Source organism: Electrophorus electricus, chromosome 2, assembly GCF_041902795.1.
Source record: "Electrophorus electricus isolate QZ-2024a chromosome 2, ASM4190279v1, whole genome shotgun sequence".
Lineage (NCBI taxonomy): Eukaryota > Metazoa > Chordata > Actinopteri > Gymnotiformes > Gymnotidae > Electrophorus > Electrophorus electricus.
Genome location: NC_137498.1, coordinates 15083676 through 15102765, shown reverse-complemented (window position 1 = coordinate 15102765; position 19090 = coordinate 15083676). Strand labels below are relative to the sequence as shown.

The 19090-nt window shown below is 39.3% G+C and overlaps 1 pseudogene; it reads right to left on the bottom strand.

Annotated features, from left to right (window-relative positions):
• Positions 1-6568: 6568 nt before the first annotated feature.
• LOC145660295 (alpha-1-antitrypsin homolog) lies at positions 6569-9166 on the bottom strand (annotated as a pseudogene).
• Between the last annotated feature and the right edge of the window lie 9924 nt (positions 9167-19090).

Genomic DNA, 19090 nt, shown 5'->3' with positions numbered 1-19090 from the left:
ATAGTTAAGCCATGTCAAAAAGAAAATCAATGTTGAATTTTTAATTTGAAACACACATGTGCTGAAGACATTGATAGTGAAGGACTTCAACTGGTGTAGCTGAAGGCTGTACACTGGAACATCACAGGATCACAGAGATCACTGTATACGCAGGAGAACCAGTACTGCTGCCCTGTTCCTGCACTGATATACACACCAGACCTGAGAGCTTCACCTGGTATAAATACAACACAAACAGAAAAACATGGGAAGTGATCTCCAGTGAGAGTGAACAGTACACAGAGTTCATACTTATAACTGACCACACTTTTCTATTCTTGCAGAGGCTCCATATAAACCTGTAACTCTTACTCCAGTGGACACTGACACATCAAGTCCAACAGTTTCAACTAAACCTACTACAACAATGACATCTCCAAATGGTTATGTTATTAATTTCATCAACTGCTACTGATGGTAAGATTAATTTGTTTAATAGTATTCTCCAATCAACACCATAAAATGATTCCCCACTAAATACTACTACTATTAACAATAATAATAGTAAGTGACATCAACAATTAATTTCTTAATGCAGTTCACTTCATATAGGATACTGTAAGGGTTGGCACCAGGCCAAGGCCCCTCCGGCCACCAGAGGGAGGCCTCAAGTCAACCACACCACTAATCAGGTTTAACACCCAACAGCTGGGTTAGACCTAATAAAAGCCCCGTGACCCAGCCATTCAGTGCTGGGTGTTTGTTAAATATTTGAGCCAAGCTCCTAGCTGGTAACTTCAGGTATTGTGGTCTGTGAGCCTTCCTGCTACACCTCACTTCTTATCTGTGAGGGTGTTTGTGTTTTTATACCTCCCCTCTCCAGTTTTCCATCTCTAGTCTGTCTCTCTCCCAAGGCTTCCCTTAGCCATTCAAATTCTTCCCTGTTTTCTGGTCTTGTTTGGGAAATTTTAGTTTGGTTTTCCTCAGTGCATCGGGGTTGCCATTTCTTCCCGTTCTTCCTTTTTCCATGCTTGGCATGGTGTTTAGTTTTTTTCATTTTGTTTTACTTGATCCAAGATCTAACTGTTTTGCACAGGGGCCCACCCTTGTTAGAGTGTGGTTGCTCACCCAGTAGGCTATTGGTGTTATCACTTAGCTGATCTGGGTTCAAGCCTGCCTTACATATTGTGGGGTTTCATAAATTAAATGAATGCTAAGCTTACACTAATGGAGAATAATGTGCAGAATGGAATAGGACTAATGCTTGAATTAATAAAATAATTACTGTATGTCCAGACATAAAAGGAAATGCCGTAGATGTGCATATGTGTGATTACACAAGAAGACATGTGTAGGAGATGGTCAAACAGAGGTGACGGCTGAGATGGAAAAACACAAAAGCAGAAGTGGTGCAAAGCCAGAAAAACTATAAGTCTGTCTGCTGCAAAGTTATGCTTTAGATCTCACTCGCAATGCGTTGTGAAGTGACATCTCCAGAGCTCTGCATTAATAAAAGGCCACAGGGTAACGCACTGGTTCCCTTCTCTTCTTTCCTGCATCAACGGACACGACAATATACGTTCTTGAACTGTTTTACAGATGATCTTTCCTACAAAGGGCCATACTCATAGATACTTTGTTTCCCAGCATTCATACGTGACTCTACACTGGATCCTACTTTTCAAAGCCCTATTAATATGATCAGTTAATTATTCATGTTGTGTTTATGACCTGATTATATATAATCTTGCATTCAGAATGTGATTGTGTTTATTTTTGATAGGGTGTGATGTTTGGTTGTTAGATTGTAGATTGTGTTGTGGTGATTTTTAATGGTGCTTTTATTACACAGTTTGATTTTTTTTTTTTTAAACTACCCTTCAGGAATTTCTGCTCAAGCTTACTGTGGCCTGCACAGTGTTGTATTCCCAAAGCTTGAGGAGCTGAAGACAGACCTGGTAGCTGTGAAAGAAACACACCACCTAATGGTGGCAGGTTATGGTGAAACTGATGAAGACACTGAAGAGCCATATGAGGATGTCACCACAGATGCTTCAACAGATGATGAATTCTAGACTCCATCCTGTCCACTGCATTTACCACATTAATTTCAAATCTGTATGCCTATATAATACATGTAATGACGTTTTTATCCTTGTCTCTTTGTAGCTAGGTTGTTTGGTTGGGTGTTCTTTATAGGCTATAAGAAAATTAAAAAATGTATGCTAACCTTATTTCTTTTCAGCAGTAATTAACCTTTGTGAAGATGTGATCAAAACATTGTGTTATAAAGCACATATTGGAATAACCCCTGTAAAACCATGTGCAGGTTATTTTGGGGCTACAATCCTGCACTTTTAAAAAATATATTTTAAAAAAAAATGAACCATTTGAATCAGTAATGAACGGAGCATTTAATTCTGTTTGTCTAGTTGCTCAATTTCATAATATAAGCATATATTATGCAAGAAAGTGCTTGCATAACTGCGTAGCCTTGGTACTGAAACACCAGAGTAAAGATAAGCCGTTTTGTTGAACATTGTATTGTGATCAATAAGCCTAATTTTCAGTTAAAATTGTATAATTTCTTAAGAATTTATTATTATAGTTGTTGTTTAGGTTGCATTTTGATCCTTAATGAGTGTTCAAATGACTTTGGATTATAACGAATACAGAGTGAGTGAATTGTACCTATGTGGAATGATTACTAATTAATTAATATATAGTTTACATGTATAGGTTATATTTACTTTATTTATTTAGATTTTTTAATCTGAGCCTGATGACAAAATGATAGCATAAAGAGGGGGAAATGATTTTAAAATGTGATAGTGTGATTTCTGATATGAGACTATAATGTCATTTCAGCTGCACTTCTGTCATTGTTCTAAACAGCCACTGAACAGAATTTAGCCCTCCATTATGTCATAATGTGTGTCATTCTATTTCTGACCCCAGATCAGTTTATTGAGTGGATTTGCCGATGACGATCATTTTAGACAAAACATCAACAGAGACTACAAACAATTCTTCACGCGTAAGAGGTACTGAGAAACGAAAACAAAACTTAAGTAGAATTTAATTTTATCTACAAAGGCAGATACTAAATATTTGATAACGGAATCGTATTATAAACAAGTAGCCAATATGCGAATTTAAAATGAGAACACACATTTTAATGATGGGGAACTTTTGACTGAACGGAGAGCTAATTAGCGAGCTGATAGTGAGCTCCCAGCCCCACTAGTCACGTGGTACGGCCCGCCGCCTGCAGTGGGAGTTCATGGTCTTGTGTGAAACCACGACTATGTAGTCACACGCCTGCACCGGGTTATTCTCCTAATGTCTGTGTGTGTTTAAACCCCGGTTGGTGTGTGCATCCCTGTCGGTCTGTGTTCGCTAATGTTCACGTACGTGGTGCACTTTATGTTTGTAAGCTATGTTCAATGCTGCACATGTTCATTTTGCCTGTTTCTTGTGAGCGCCACTGTGTTCTTTATTCGTGTTCGTCTAATAAACGTCTGTCTACGTCAAGCGAGTTTGTGGGACCTGCGGCACTCGGGCCATCACAGCTGTTTAATTTCACGGACCGCACAAATATTTTCAAATGCGGAATAAGTGAGTAGAGAATGAACTAACAAAAGGAAACCTTGATAAATAAAAGGGGACGTAGCTGAAAATATTCGGGTAACCGAACTCCATTAGATGAAATACGTTGACTGAGACAAGGGAAAGTGACTTATGGGCTTGTTTTAGAAAAGCCTCTGCAAGACCACGAGTGTGGCCATTATGCACTGTCGCACAACAGACAACCTTTATTTCACATTTATTAACATTTGTAGAAGAAATTGAGCTACGGGTGGCCATTTGTTCTGTTACATAATAACTGTATATAAATATATAAAGTCTACAGGCTTTGATTTCTCATTTCCATATAGAGATATGAAACTGGGGTACAAAGGTAATCCTGTGCACAAATGCATGTAAAATAAGCCTTGTTTTATAGAAAATTGTGTTGTAATCAAAGCCTAATTTTCAGTTCAAATTCAATTACTTCTTAGGAATAAATCTTTAATTTTAATTTTTTTTTTTTTAGTTGTCAAAAAACACATACAAACTGTTCACTTTTTAAAAGAAATAAAATGGCTTTATTATCGTTCAATACCATAGAGCTTTCTTCTGTCCTTTCTAGATGCCAAGGGACAACTTCATTACTAATATCATTACCAGAAGATACAAGAGTCATAAAGACCCTGCTACCATTGCTGGGTTTAAGCAGCATTACTCGGCCAAACTGGGAGAAAGTGTAAGTGTCTACATCATTTTATACTATAATTTTAATGATTTATATAGACTGTATCCACAGTTTTATTTATTTAGCCTTCACACTTTCCTGACTTATACAGATGGTAGTCCAAAATATGCTGTCCATTAGTGGAGTTTCCACTGCCCAGGGGTGGTCAATGGATGATTCATTTCCTTTACAATTCATCACTGATTATTTCTCATTTCTCACCCAAGAAATGGGAGGACTGTAAGGAGGTTCGTACCATCCGGAGCAGAACTGCTGAACACTTTATGATCACAGAGTCAAAGGAAGAGATTTGCTCTTTGGACCACAGCGCCCATGTAGAAGGTGCAGATGTACTTTCTTGCATAAATCTAGCTTTTCATTAAGAACACACAGTAGGACATGATGTTTGTTCACTTTAAATATGTGCCTGTACTTTATTATGTAATTCCATTTGTATTGATTTTTGGGAAAAATAAACATTTGTAGATGTAAGAGAGGATCTGGGTGGAGTAGCGGAATCTATTACAGAGGCAGTCAAAGTGGAGAATACCCCAGCTGGTGAGTAGCATCAAAGCACCACATCAATAATCAGAGTTTACATACATCCACTCCATGCACACCAGTTTTAAAATTCTACTTTTATTTCAAATATAAAGGCTCAGAATGCAAGAAGTTGAAGAGAGTACGCATCTTCTTCAGACGAGCATGGCAGGCTATAAAAAGCACCTTGTCCTGTGCCAAGCGCTCCAACAAAATTAGCCCTACTCTTTAACTTTTCCCAGGTCTTTTTACCAATTTATTTTGTATTTCTTTTTTCCCTTCATTTTCCCCAACCTGTCTTTTCATCTTCTGAAATAACATCTTTTGACTTTTTGATTTATTTTTGATTAATAAACTTTACTTCATGCAAAGATTTTGTCTGTTTGCATTCTGGACCTTTTAATCATATTTTTCATTCTAAGACCAACCAGGTTATAATTCTAATTCAGCCAAATAAATCTTGAATGATTCAACTCACTTTAATAACATTTTTAGATTATCACATATATGTACAGTTTCATGTCACTCAGCATTAAGAGAGAATTTCACACTCACCTTTAGTGAGAGGAAGTACAGTAAAGAGAAAACATAAACTGAGCATCTCAGTTTATGTAATTCCTTATCTCAATGGAAACACCATTGACCTCCCAGCACACACTGACAACTGTGTTCAAGAGTAGGGGTTGGGTGTCTGATAGAGGGCTAGGGTGAGCTCTTAGAGCTAAATGGCCCTCCAAACTGAGGGTTTCAGAGTCTCACTTCAAATTGTGCATTAGGAGAAATTTCTCAGAATCCCTTGTGAATCATTGAAAAAATGGATGCAGAAGACAGGGGTAGATTTCAACCACTAGCCTTTTTAACTCAGTCCCAAGGAGCAAGATGACACTTGAAAACAAGGAGTAGGAGGAAAAATGAGAGGGGATTGGGCCTTGCTAAAAATCTAAGCACTAAATCTAAGAATACAATGGTTTAAAACATATTACTTTTAATATGCATGGTTTTACCTAATCCTAGAGATATATAATAAAGTTAAGATATCTGTTACAGGACAAGGAGGTTTTCAGATCCAGTACAGACATTAAGTCATATAAGATCAAATAAATTTGAAAAAAGAACAAACATTTTTACTCTATAATGCACCATCTTAAAAAAAAATGAGACCCCCTCTAAAATCCTCAATGTCAGACCTAGCTACCATACACTGTACATTCTTTAAATTGAGAACAGCATTTTGAAGTCTGATTTCTGACTCAGTTACTGTTCAAATGGACAAATTAACACAAATTACATCAAATATGGCCCATCCAGTTACTGGCTTAGACACAGCGTTAGTGTAATTCTTATTACTTTATCTGACACCAAATCAAAGGTGATAAATCTGATTTTGAACCCTGACAGACTCAGAGGGGCCTGGATGTTGCACCAACTGCTGTGATCAGATCATCATAGTGAATCAACATACAAGACAACGCACTGGGAAATAACTCAAAACTGATTTATAAGTGAATCACAGGACTGTTAGAGAGTTTGGAGCTTAATGTACGTCTGTCACATTGCTATGTCTGTTTTAGAATTACATAGTTCCATATGACTTAAGTAATATTTGTATGAAACACTGATATATATGACCAACATACCTAATGTTATAACTGCCCCTGATTTGTGTGCTACAGACTGCCATGATTGGTTTGTCAAAACAAATGAAGACTCATTCAAATATCACTCAACAACTTTATTTCCATTCAGATGCCTGGGTTTGTGTACATCTGTATTCACTGTGCCATCAGAAATAATCCAACAGTCTGTTACTTTTTCTCATATCTGGTGTAAGGGAACTGGACTAAGTCTGAAAGGAGCATTTAATTTTAAGTTTAATTATAGCTAAATGAAGTCCCTTCTATATGTAGCTCACTAAAATAGCACAACATTTAGCCTTTCATTGCTCTGAGATAATACAGAGACGTGACTATATTTGTTGCTAATTGATATGAGAGATATCAGTAGCACTCCCATCGTACTGCTGACTAGACTGTGTGGGAGACGTCTACCACTACACAGTGGGGTTGGTTATCTTTCCCATGAACAGGATACTCCTGATGTTCTTCTCCACAATGAAGACTAGGAACGGTCTGCTGACTTCTGTTTTGAAAGGCAACGCTGACATGAGCACGATTTCAACAGTTGTGGCAGCTGCAGCCTGAGTGCCCTGCTCATCCACGCTGAGGACGGCCTTGTGTAGGACCTGTGGGGAAGGACCAATCTGGGCAGTCATTGAATGACACTTTAAAGTATGTAAGCAGTAGATGCATTAACTTCTGAACAGTCCTTGATGGAAAGCAGTTGGAATTTGGCTGTGGCATCTCACCAGTGTGTTGACTGAATGTAAAATCATTGTGCAGTGTAAAGCGTCTTTGGGTACTGAGAAAGGCGCTGTATAAATGTTACTTCATATCGTATCATATCAAGAGAGGCAAACCTAAAAATTCAATTTTTTATTTGAAGCTGAGAGTGCAGTCTAAATTCTACTGGATATTTAAGATGGGCAGTCTCTGCCAAGATCCCACCAAATTTCCCATAACGGAAGAGAATGATCACATCATTGTTCTTTCCAAAACAAACAGACATCAGAAAGCCATTGATTTTTTTGCCCCAAAGACCCCCCAGACGTCTACTGAGAAGGTTTTAAACAATATTTCCCAAACTTATAATGTGACACTCTAGACATGACAGCAAATCTCTTAAAGGGTTTACCACATACCTTAGAAACTGCCAATTTGGCCCCTTTACTGATTCCAGAGAAGTCTGCGCTGTCTGAGAATGCATCAACCATTCCCATCTCCTTCAGTGTGTCCCCAAGACAGGAGGAAGCAGACACTCAGAACTTGGGCATATACAAGTCCAAAGTGCTGGAGAACAGAGATGATCAGTCAGGAAAACACACTCTTACATGGAATAGCATAAGCAAAAATATTTATTTAATACTTTTTTGCCATTGGTGACCTTGTCAGGGAGTAAAGGTTCTACTCTGTGGTAGTACTTAACATGTTTAAGTGAAATTCTATTTTTAAAAGCATTTCATGATACATTACGTTTCGTGGACTTTTTCCTTCCAGTACTTGAGGTGATCCTTGCTGATGTGTTTCTCCACCTCCTCCATTTTTCCCTGGTCAGGCAGGACGATCATCATGGACACGTTTCCATTATATGGCAGCATGATAATGGACGTAAAGTTGCCCTGGTCATAGTAGAAGTCATATTTGCCATTTCTGTTCATCATATCCACAGGCACTGTGGTGTTCTCATCCACATGAAAGTCACCTTTGCTGGTGTGCTCCACTTTAAAAGCCTCTTGCCATTTACCTGACAGAGTGAAATACAAAACTGGTTAGTGCAGTTCAGGTGAAATACATGAAAAATTATTTAATCTCTAGTGGGTTCTGCTTGTCTACTCTTACCTTTGAAATACATATAGTTGATGAGCATCATCACAGTGGCAGCATCCAGACTCTTGACCATATCAGTGATCATGTCCTTGGTCTTTTTGGCAATTAACTTGTTGATCTCTTGCACAGCGACTTCAGGTGTGGAAAAGTCCACACTGAAGGCTTCACCTTTGTAGAAGTGCTGGATATCTTTCAGAAACTTGTCTTCAGGCTTGAAGCCTTTTTGTACAGCTGCAGCTCCTCCTATCTCCAACAGTAGGGCATCCTGGCTGTGGTCCAGCATGTGGAGAAGGTGCTCATAGCCTTCATTGACCTGATCAGCTGTGAGAGCACTGTAGTCCAGAGTGCTGAAGATTTGTGAGTGGGTATTGCTCTTGGCCCCCAGGGCCAGCATGGATAGAGCCATGGAGATACTCAGAGGAGAGAAGAAGATATTCTTGCCCTGGGTGTCAGGATGGCTGGCCAGCTTCTTGTAGAGGGAGAAGGCAAAGTCTGCGTTGTGGGGTGAGAGTTTGTGGCAGGGTTTGTCTTCTCCATTCTGGTGGGGGTGGGCTGCATCCTTGCCATGATGGAGATGTTGATGGTGATCTGTTGAATGGTCTTGATCATGATCCTGCTCCTTGATGCCTACAGTCCAGTCCACTGACAGTATGAGGACAACCATCAAACAGCACTGGACCTTTCCCCACATTTTAACACCTGCAGAAGCACTGCACAGATTTGAAATGTATCATATGCAGGTTCATTTAAACACAACTGTTACATTAGAAAATAGTCAACACATGGATTTTCATAAGAGAGGTATATACGTGATAGCCTGCATGGAGACTACTTCTGAGTCTAGTCTTTAATTCAGTTTTTACATTTTTAAAGATGTAATAGATCACTGTTGAAGTGTTTGCCATTTAGTTGAAACAAGATCTGAGGAAAAAATTATTTGTATCTCCAGAATATCAGTCATCTTACAGTACATTTACTTACCATCCACGTCCTGTCAGCAGTAAACTATTGGGATTGAGTTCATACATTTTATAGCCTGTTTCGTGTAATCTGAGGTCAGTCCTTTAAACATTAACCACTGAGGGGCTGTTTCAAATAGAGCAGGAACATTGCACAGCATTCATCCTTTAGTTAACATTACTGATGCCAAAACCCTGTACGCTGGCATTGTTAGCTCTGGTATTGATTTCTGTGAGGCTGTGTAGTCTCATTCCAAACTCAGCTGCTGCGGTCTTCGAATACACTAACTGATCTGTGTACATAAGTGCAATTCTTTTTATCAGCTATACAGGATGGCAGTCTTTTTTCATATTAGCTAACATGTACTTAGTACTTTCAGAGCTCTTTTTATTCTCGGTACCACTGACCTCTCTGAGAACCTTCACACAACTTGAACGATTCCTCGCCATCGCAGCCAGTTTTGGAAGCTTTTGAAAGTGCACATTTAGCCACACAGCATGTTTCAATCTCAGGTGTATGCATTTTTATTTTATTTATTTACCTCATATTTCAATTTAAGCTTGTATCATTAGCCCTGCTGTCATCATTTACCATCAGGGTCATCTGCAAGCTCCATCTCTGAGCCTTTATGTGGTTGAAATGCACAGAGTTAGCCACAGTGCTAGCAATAATATCTGACTAAATTAGCTTAGCATTTCTCATCATGACGATTGAGCAGATTGTGAAACATTTTATGTTTCCCTTTAAAAGTGGTGAAAAAAAAACTTATTTGAATCTATATTAGGACATTCCCCTGATTATACGTTCAGATTTTCTGTTTTATTAACTCCAAACATCTTTCACTGGTTAATGCTGGTTATTGTTTTTCTTCTTGAATAAAGAGCATAGATCTTGCTGCATTTCTAGAATCATACAAGGCAGATGCATCATGCACCAAACCCTCCACTGAGTCACCAATGTAAAGAGAAAGATCGCAACTCTACGGATCCACCTCGTTTGACACGAGGAATTCCTGATACGCCCAACGTAACTTAGCGTGTAAAACATACAGAAGGTTAGAGTGAAAATAGTAAGACATCTTAAATGACATCACATTAATATTAATCCAGATGGGGTGTAAAGGGAGATATGTTTTACAAGGGGTTGGTTGTCCGCATGTATTTTTTTTTTTCACTGGGAGATTTGCATCTCCTCACATCCCTCTTCAAATCAAGCCCAGAATATAGTTCTGGCTTTCAAAATATGACTAAACACATGCCAACCCATTATGTTTTACTGCCTCCTCAACCAGAGCAGTCTAGATCCAGGGCTGTTAAAATATATTGTGGATTTAATTTTAAAATTGAGAACAGCATTGTACACGCAGTGAAGTTTCATTTTCATTTCAGTTCCAACTCACATAGAATTAAACCCTTTATATGTTTTATTTAGCACATAATTCTATTGATAAGGATATGAGGCTTGTCTCTTCAGTGCCTGACATGCCAGTATTACTGAGATTTCTTATGATCATGTTCTTAGCTAACCTACATACAAAGAGTCAAATGTTCAAATGTTGTGTCCAGTGTTCAGTTGATCCCAAAATTAGCTAAAGAGTATTTGTACTTTTTCTGCTATCTTAAAAAGATCAGGCAAGCAGACCTAAGCTTGTGAGATTTTTTTTTTATTGACTTTGGTTTGGCACAAGTTCAGGACAAGTTCAATAACCTGTTTTGTGAAACCTGATTTGGTCTGAGAGTTGGCACCCGACTATTGTGGACCGTCCTTCATGGTCAGCCAGCATGCTTGAAGAGCAAACAAACTGGAAGCTTGTGTCATTACATTTGTCTCCTTGCCATGTCTGTTTTGTATATTTTCCAGTTCCACAGGATTCAGTGATACATGTGTATGAAATGATTGATTAAGAATTTGAGCAGTAATGCTAATGTTACATGTGACTCTAATTTACATATTACAGACTGTAATAATTATCAAATCATCATTTATTCAGTGGAACACAGTATTAACTGTGGTGAAAACAGCTGCAGGATTGTCTTGCTCATCAATATCGAGGATCTCCCAGTAGAGCTGAGGAGTGCCTGGTGGAGCTGATGCCTACCTGTTGGAGTTAAATTCTGCCTGGTGGAGTTATGGTGTACCTGGTGAAGATGAGGTCTGCCTGGTGGAGGTCCACCTGATGGAGATGAGGTACATATGGTGGATTTGAGGTGTGCCTTAATACTACTTAATTGAAGTGTCACAGCATGTTTATATTTCCCCCTAGGATAATGTAAGAGAGATTATAAACATTAACTTCCTGTCACACACTTCACCATTTAGTTAACTGTTGGAAAATCTACTTACATTGTAAAACATTCCTTGATGACACTAAGTAGGAATTTTTTTTTCCATCATGAAGGTTCACACTGTGAACTGTTTGTAATTTTTTAGAATTCACAACCACAACCCACAGGAACATTTCCCCAGGACAATTTTAGCTTCAACAGTTTTCTGGGGAAGGATCAATCTGGCAATCTTGTAACAGATACAGTTGTACTGCGCCTTTAAGAGGGAGCTTTATGGTTATGTAGATTGAGTAACTGAGAGAGTGTGTGTGTGTGTGTGTGTGTGTGTGAGGGGAGAACCGTCACCTTTCTGTTCGTCTTCTCAACACTCCTTTTTCTTTGGTAACGCTGTACGGTGCTTTTTACTGTTTCCTTTATGTATAAGTACAATGATGGCTTGAAGTGGTCCAGGAGAGAATAAAAGTCTTTCAGATTGCCCACAACTGTGTGTGTATGTCACTCCATGTTTACTGCACGCATCGCGGTTACCCCATAGCACCTGTTCCTCACTCCAGGTAAGAAGCGTTACACTGTTTTCATTAATAAGCCTTTGAAGTACTTTGGGTGTCGTAGCGAAATGAACTGACCAAACAGCAGTGAGGGAGGTTATGTTGGGTCTCACCCCCTGAGCTTCTACATCGTGTGTCTATGACAAAGGACAGAGCCACTTAACTAAGAATGAGACCGTCCTCACTGACAATATGAGAATATCTGATAGATCACTGACTGATAAGGAAGAAAGAGGACGTACCACATGACAACTTACAAAACCGACTGCATCTCTATATTTGGTATGTGTTGTGTTAAGGTTAGTTAGTCAGTTTCAGTTAGTTAGTTTCATTTGAATACACTTCCTCTCCACTATAAGTGTACTTGTGAAGTCATTCAGTAGACTGTATTGAAGAGTGTGTACGGTGTGGATCAGCAGTCCTGCTGTAGCTGTGTGTAGTGTGTGTAACTCAGTAAGAATGCAGGTGTGTGTTTATCTGCTCCTTGTGCTCCACTCTGCTGATGATGAGTGTTACCTTCTCTCTACAGGTGTTGTCATCCTCATACATTCATTTACACAAAGGTATTTATATCTGGGATCAGCAGAGAGTAGCAGCTCACCACTTACCCCAGATTCGGTCTATCGACCAAGAAATGTTTGAAGCCCAAATTTTGCCTCTTTAGTTTAGAACAAAAGTTGTTAAATGCTAACATTGCTAACAAACACTGGAGGTCAACAGCAACTTAAATATAGCCTTGGTAAATACAAGCCCACAAACCAATCTCAAGCCAGTCAAACTGCATCCAAGTGTTAATAAATGTCTCCCAGACTAGTCGGTGTGTCGTATAACTCACTGTGAACTAGACAAGTGAAGAAACACGTCACCGGGAAGCGACCTGGATGAGGTTTGAGGACATGTAGCTCGATATCTGACTTATTTATAAATCCTATTAGCTATCGTTGCTGTTGGCTTCCAGTGTTTGTTAGCAATGTTAGCAGCTTTTTTGTTCTAAAGGAGCGAAATATGGACCCCAAACATGTCTTGTCCATCCAGGTTAAGGGAAAATAAAGTAAATTTGCTTCTTTGCCGATTTGTCCCGTTAAGTGGCACTGAAATCTGCGCTGTGGTTCAGTCTGGTAGACAGGAACCGGTGCTAATTACTTGCTAATTGCTAATTAGTTACTTAAGATCAGCATAAGGTAGGAATTGTAGGGACTTTAGTAAGACTGACAAAATTGAGAAACAAGAAGAGTACAAGAGTTTTGTGACTCTTACAAGAATCATTTTGCACTATAAATCTGTATATTTATAAAAACAACTTGTTTTTTATTATGGCGTGGTATGTGAAATGTGCTCACTTGTTTATTCCTGTGTGTGTTATTTATTCTTCACTTGTTCAGTCTGTGTATGATGCAGCTCTTGTCCACTACCCACTTCTGTATCCAGCTGCCTGTTACAGAGGTCACACCTCATTGTGGTTGACTGCATATGTGATGCAGTCCTTTACATGTGGTGTATGGTGTATGTGTTTGGTGCTTCTGTGTGTTTTCCCGAGTGTGGGTGGGTTTGGGGGAGAGACTACAGAGGATTCTGATCTCATGAATTTTGACATGCCCATCATATCCCTTACTGAGCTAGCAGTAAAAAAAGACAGTACTACTCTATATTACCATGGAGACCAGAGGAGGGGCAGAGCTCACTACTTGCGGGTTAAAGAGCTGGACTGGTACTGAATCCATTTCAATCAGGAGGTCTCAGCTATCAAGACTTCCCAGGTGGGTTTCAGCCAGACAGCGGTCTCCCACTGTGAAGACAGTGTTTTGTTTTGTTTTGGTTTTTTTTGTTTGTTTGTTTTTACTGTTTAGTGTAGTGTAGTGACTCAGATTAGGCTGGATCCCTTCTCAGCTTTTCTGAAACACAATCCATGCTTAACTATTTGGTCAACCAAAGTAGCCCAGATCTCATTAGTGATGGTTGCTCTTCTTCATCCTCATCCTCTCTCTCCACTATTGGCCTCTATTTATATCCAACAAAGATATCGAGCCTGTGGCCTGTTTATAGTGCTCAGGCTGCAGTGTTGGTGGCCCAAGTGTTGATGGGTGCGGAGCAGGACGTGCAGACCCCCTCGTCTGTGAAAGACGTTTATTAACATAAAACATGGTACAACAACAGTGGCACTCTCATACAGCGGTGAAATAAGTATTGAACACGTCACCAATTTTCTAAGTAAATATATTTCTAAAGGTGCTATTGACATGAAATTCTCACCAGATGCCGGTAACAACCCATCCAATCCACACATGCAAAGAAATCAAACCATAGATGTCCATAAATTGTGTAATAATGAGAAATGACACAGGGAAAAAGTATGGAACCTACTTGAAAGGCAAAGTCTGCATTGTGGGGTGAGAGTTTGTGGCAGGGTTTGTCTTCTCCATCCTGGTGGGGGTGGGCTGCATCGTTGCCATGATGGAGATGTTGATGGTGATCTGAATAGTCATGATCATGATCCTGGTCCTTGATGCCTACAGTCCAGTCCACTCACAGTATGAGGACAACCATCAAACAGCACTGGACATTTTAACACCTGCAGAATCACAGCACGGATTTAAAATGTAACACACACAGGTTCATTTAAGCACAACTATTACATTAGAAAATAGTCAATGTATGGATTTTCATAACAAAGAGAGGTGTATACATCACAGCTTGTATGGTTACTTCTTCTGGGTCTAGTCTTTAATTCAGTTTTTACATTTTTAAAGATGTAATAGATCACTGTTGAAGTGTTTGTCATTTAGTTCAAACAAAATCTGAGGAAAACAATTATTTGTATCTCCAGAATATCAGTCATATTACAGTACATGTACTTACTATACACGTCCTGTCAGCAGTAGACTGTTGGGATTCAGTTCATTCATTTTATACCCTGTTTGGTGTAATCTGAGGTCAGTCCTTTAAACATTAACCACTGAGGGGCCGTTTCAAATAGAGCAGGAACATTGCAAGGATTTTATCCTTTAATTAACATTACTGATGCCAAAACACTGTACTCTGGCCTTGTTAGCTCTGGTATTGATTCCCGTGAGGTTATGTAAGCTATGTGAGCTATGTAACTGATCTGAGTATATAAATGCTGTTCTATTTATCTGACATATTCTATAAAATAGTTATGTCTTATTTTCATATTAGCTTTGAACTTCTACTTAGTACTTTCCGAGCTCTTTGTATGTCAGTGCCACTGACCTGTCTGAGAACCTTCACATGGCTTGAACGATTCCTTGAATAAAGTGCATAGATCTTGTTGCATTTCTAGAATCATGCAAGGCAGATGCATGACGCACCAAGCCCTCCACTGAGTCACCAATGTAAAGAGAAAGCTCGAGACTCTACGAATCCACCTCGTTTGACACGAGGAATTCCTGATATGCCCAACGTAACTTAGCGTGTAAATCACACATAAGGTTAGAGTGACAATAGTAAGACATCTTAAGTGACATCACATTAATATTAATCCAGATGGCGTGGAAAGGGAGATATCTTTTACAAGGGGTTGGTTGTCGGCATGTATTTTTTTTACTGCATCTCCTCACATCCCTCCTCTAATCAAGCCCTTAATACAGTTCTGGATTTCAAAATATGACTAAACGTGTGTAACGCAAGGAAGGTGGAGGGCGAACACACGTGCGTAGTACCATCGTCTCTGACATGCGAGTGAGTGGAATCAAAAACAGGAGAAAAGAAACTATAGACAGAACAGTGAAAAGGAACAAGTTTAATAAACACCAGGAGAACACAATACAGGACAAAACCAAGGAACAAACAAAAGAAGAACAGGCTAATCAGGGTGAGGATGAACACTACGTAAATTAGGGAAATAAATATTTAAGGAAAGACAAACGGGAAAACAACGAAACATAAAACTAAGACAAGCGAGGGAAGAAGAAACAAGGAAGGGGAGCACACAGAAGCAGCTACTTTAGCGAGACTAAAGATAAGAGACAAACACAGGTAACAGAACTAAAAGGAAAACCACACAACACTATCGTATATGAAAATGGTAAAGAAACCTAAACATAAACGAAGCAACGGGAGAACACCTGACGCGAATAGAAAAAGCAACGTAGACGAGAGAACAGTGAGAAAGTACAACGGACGAGGGAACAGAATAAAACAGAGAGAGAGAGAGAGAGAGAGAGAGAGAGAGAGAGAGAGAGAGAGAGAGAGAGAGAGGGGATAGTGGGAAAACAAGTAAGTGGTTAGGTAGCCATGGAAACGGGCTGCCCTCCGGTCCGTGAGCATGACATGCCAACCCATTATGTTTTACTGCCCCTCAAAGAAAGCAATCTAGATCTGGAGCTGTTGAAGTATATTGTTAATTTTATTCTAAAAGGGAGAACAGCATTGTGCACGCAGTGAATTTTGATTTTCAGTTCAGTTCCAGCTCACATGGAATTAAACCCCTTATATGTTTTATTTAGCACATGATTCTATTGGTAAGGTTATGAAGCTTGTCTCTGCAGTGCCTGGCATGCCAGTATTACTGAGATTCCTTATGATCATGTTCTTAGCTAACCTACATACAAAGAGTCAAATGTTCAAATGTTGTGTCCAGTGTTCATTTGATCCCAAAGTTAGCTGAAGAGTATTTGTACTTTTTCTGCTATTCTAACAAGATAAGGAAAGCAGACTTAAGCTTGTGAGATTTTTTATTGACTTAGTAGATTTGGTTTGGCACAAGTTCAGGACATGAGCTGAATAAACTGTTTTGTGAACTCTGATAGAATAAGAGGTCTGAGAGTTGGTACCAACTTCTGTGGAAAGTCCTTCATGGTCAGCCAGCATGCATGAAGAGCAAACAAACTGGAAGCTTGTGTCATTACATTTGTCTCCTTGCCATGTCTGTTTTGTATATTTTCCAGTTCCGAAGGATTCAGTGAGACATGTATGAAATGATTGATTAAGAATTTGAGCAGGAATGCTAATGTTACATGTGACTCTAATTTACATATTACAGACCTCCCAGTGGAGCTGATGAGTGACTGATGGAGCTGATGTCTACCTGGTGGAGTTAAATTCTGCCTGGTGGAGTTATGGTGTACCTGGTGAAGATGAGGTCTGCCTGGTGGAGGTCCACCTGATGGAGATGAGGTACACATGGTGGATTTGAGGTGTGCCTTAATACTACTTAATTGAAGCACACACAAATTGTCACAGCATGTTTATATTTCCCCCTAAGATAATGTAAGAGAAATGATAAACATTAACTTCCTGTCACACACTTCACCTTTTAGTTAACTGTTGGAAAATCTACTTATATTGTAAAACATTCCTTGATGACACTAAGCAGTAAGTAGGAATCTTTTTTTTTCTTTCCCATCCTGAAGGTACTAAGGAGATTAATCACACTATTTGTCTTTTTTTTTTTTTCCCTAATTCACAGCCCCAATCCACAGGAAAATTTCCCCAGTACAATTTTAGCTTCAACTGTTTTTTTGGGGAAGGATCAATCTGGCATTCTCTTGATTTTTGTTTAAGGTAACATTAGCTAATGTTACTCCCAGAGTGTCCTTTTTAGCAAGAGGAACCATATGAATCAAAATAATGATAACTCAGGACATCATATGACATCATACACATCATAACTGATAATGTAACATCAAACTAATGATATCATCACATAATGTAAAGGCAACCTGGTGAATTTTATGTAGAATGTAACATATAGAATAAGTACTCTGAATTGTGTTAATTGTGTAACATTGACTTAAACTTTTTGAGATGTTGAGAGAGACACCTTGAGAGAAATGTTAGCACTGAATATATGTTTAGCACACAATCTTTAGTAAATCCTTCATACAAAACTGGAAACTGAACAGCAACCTCAACAAAAAAAGAACTAAGATTTACTAAATGGCTCCGTTTGTGTTTGTCTATGGTGCTGAAACTAACTCTGTAATTTCAGCACCATGGGCAGCAGGCAGGCTGTCTAGGACTTCAGAACTATCTCAGAAGTGCTTTGCTTTACTTTACCTTTGTGCACAGGGGACTCAGGCTCTCTTACAGAGTAACTATAAGGAGAGTTAGCCCTCTGAGTGAGCCCATGGTCACACACACTTTCTTTAGTTCCTCTACACGCTTGTGGTTTCCCTGACCCCCCTGCTGTTCCTGAAGTACTCCTTTCCTGGACGACAGCCAACTCACTCTTTCCATCACATTTGACAGCTGTAATCACGCACATGGTTCCTGTTATTCAGCTCTTGTGTTCTGTCCTCTCAGAGCAAGAGACACACTAAAGTTTAGCAATTATAAAACTCAGACAGATGGATAAAGGGTTCAGGAAAGTGAGAACAGGTTTGTGCTGTGTCAACACTGGGCACAGTGGACTTAAATAAAACGTTGAAATATCTTCTGCCCGAGCTGTGACTGATTTCCAGAGCTGCACCACAACCATGAATACAGATGCATGCGTTCTTTCACAGGTGAAGAATGTACAAAAAAGGGAGGAAGTGCCAGTTTCTGTCTGAAGAGTCAGACAAAGCAAACAAAGAGAAACTAAGAATGGGCACAGAAGACAATGAAAGAAACTCAACGTAACAATAACTGTTACAGCACTTAAAAAAGGGGGTTTAAAAGGAAAGAAAGAAAGACATAACGACACAGGTGGCACAGTGACTGAGACGGAGCACACGCGACCTGTGCATGGCATGGCACAACAGCAAAACACAAAGATCCTTTAAACAAAAGACACAATGTAAACAAAAGCCACATGGTAGCTGCCACCGTAGCCAGACGGAGGGCACCGTTACAGTCTCCCCCACCAAAGACACGCCTCCCAGTGGTCATGGACACAGACTCGGAAGGTGGAGCAGAGAAACACGGCCACACCAGTTTGTTTCAAGTGCTAATAAAATTTCACTAGTCCAGTTGATACATGTACATATTTAAGAGTCAGGTAACATGTAAGATATGATCAGGTGTTGTCCTGTTTACCAATTATGAATTATGACAATTAATTTTATTTCACAATTCCCTTTGGATTCATATATAAAACATTAA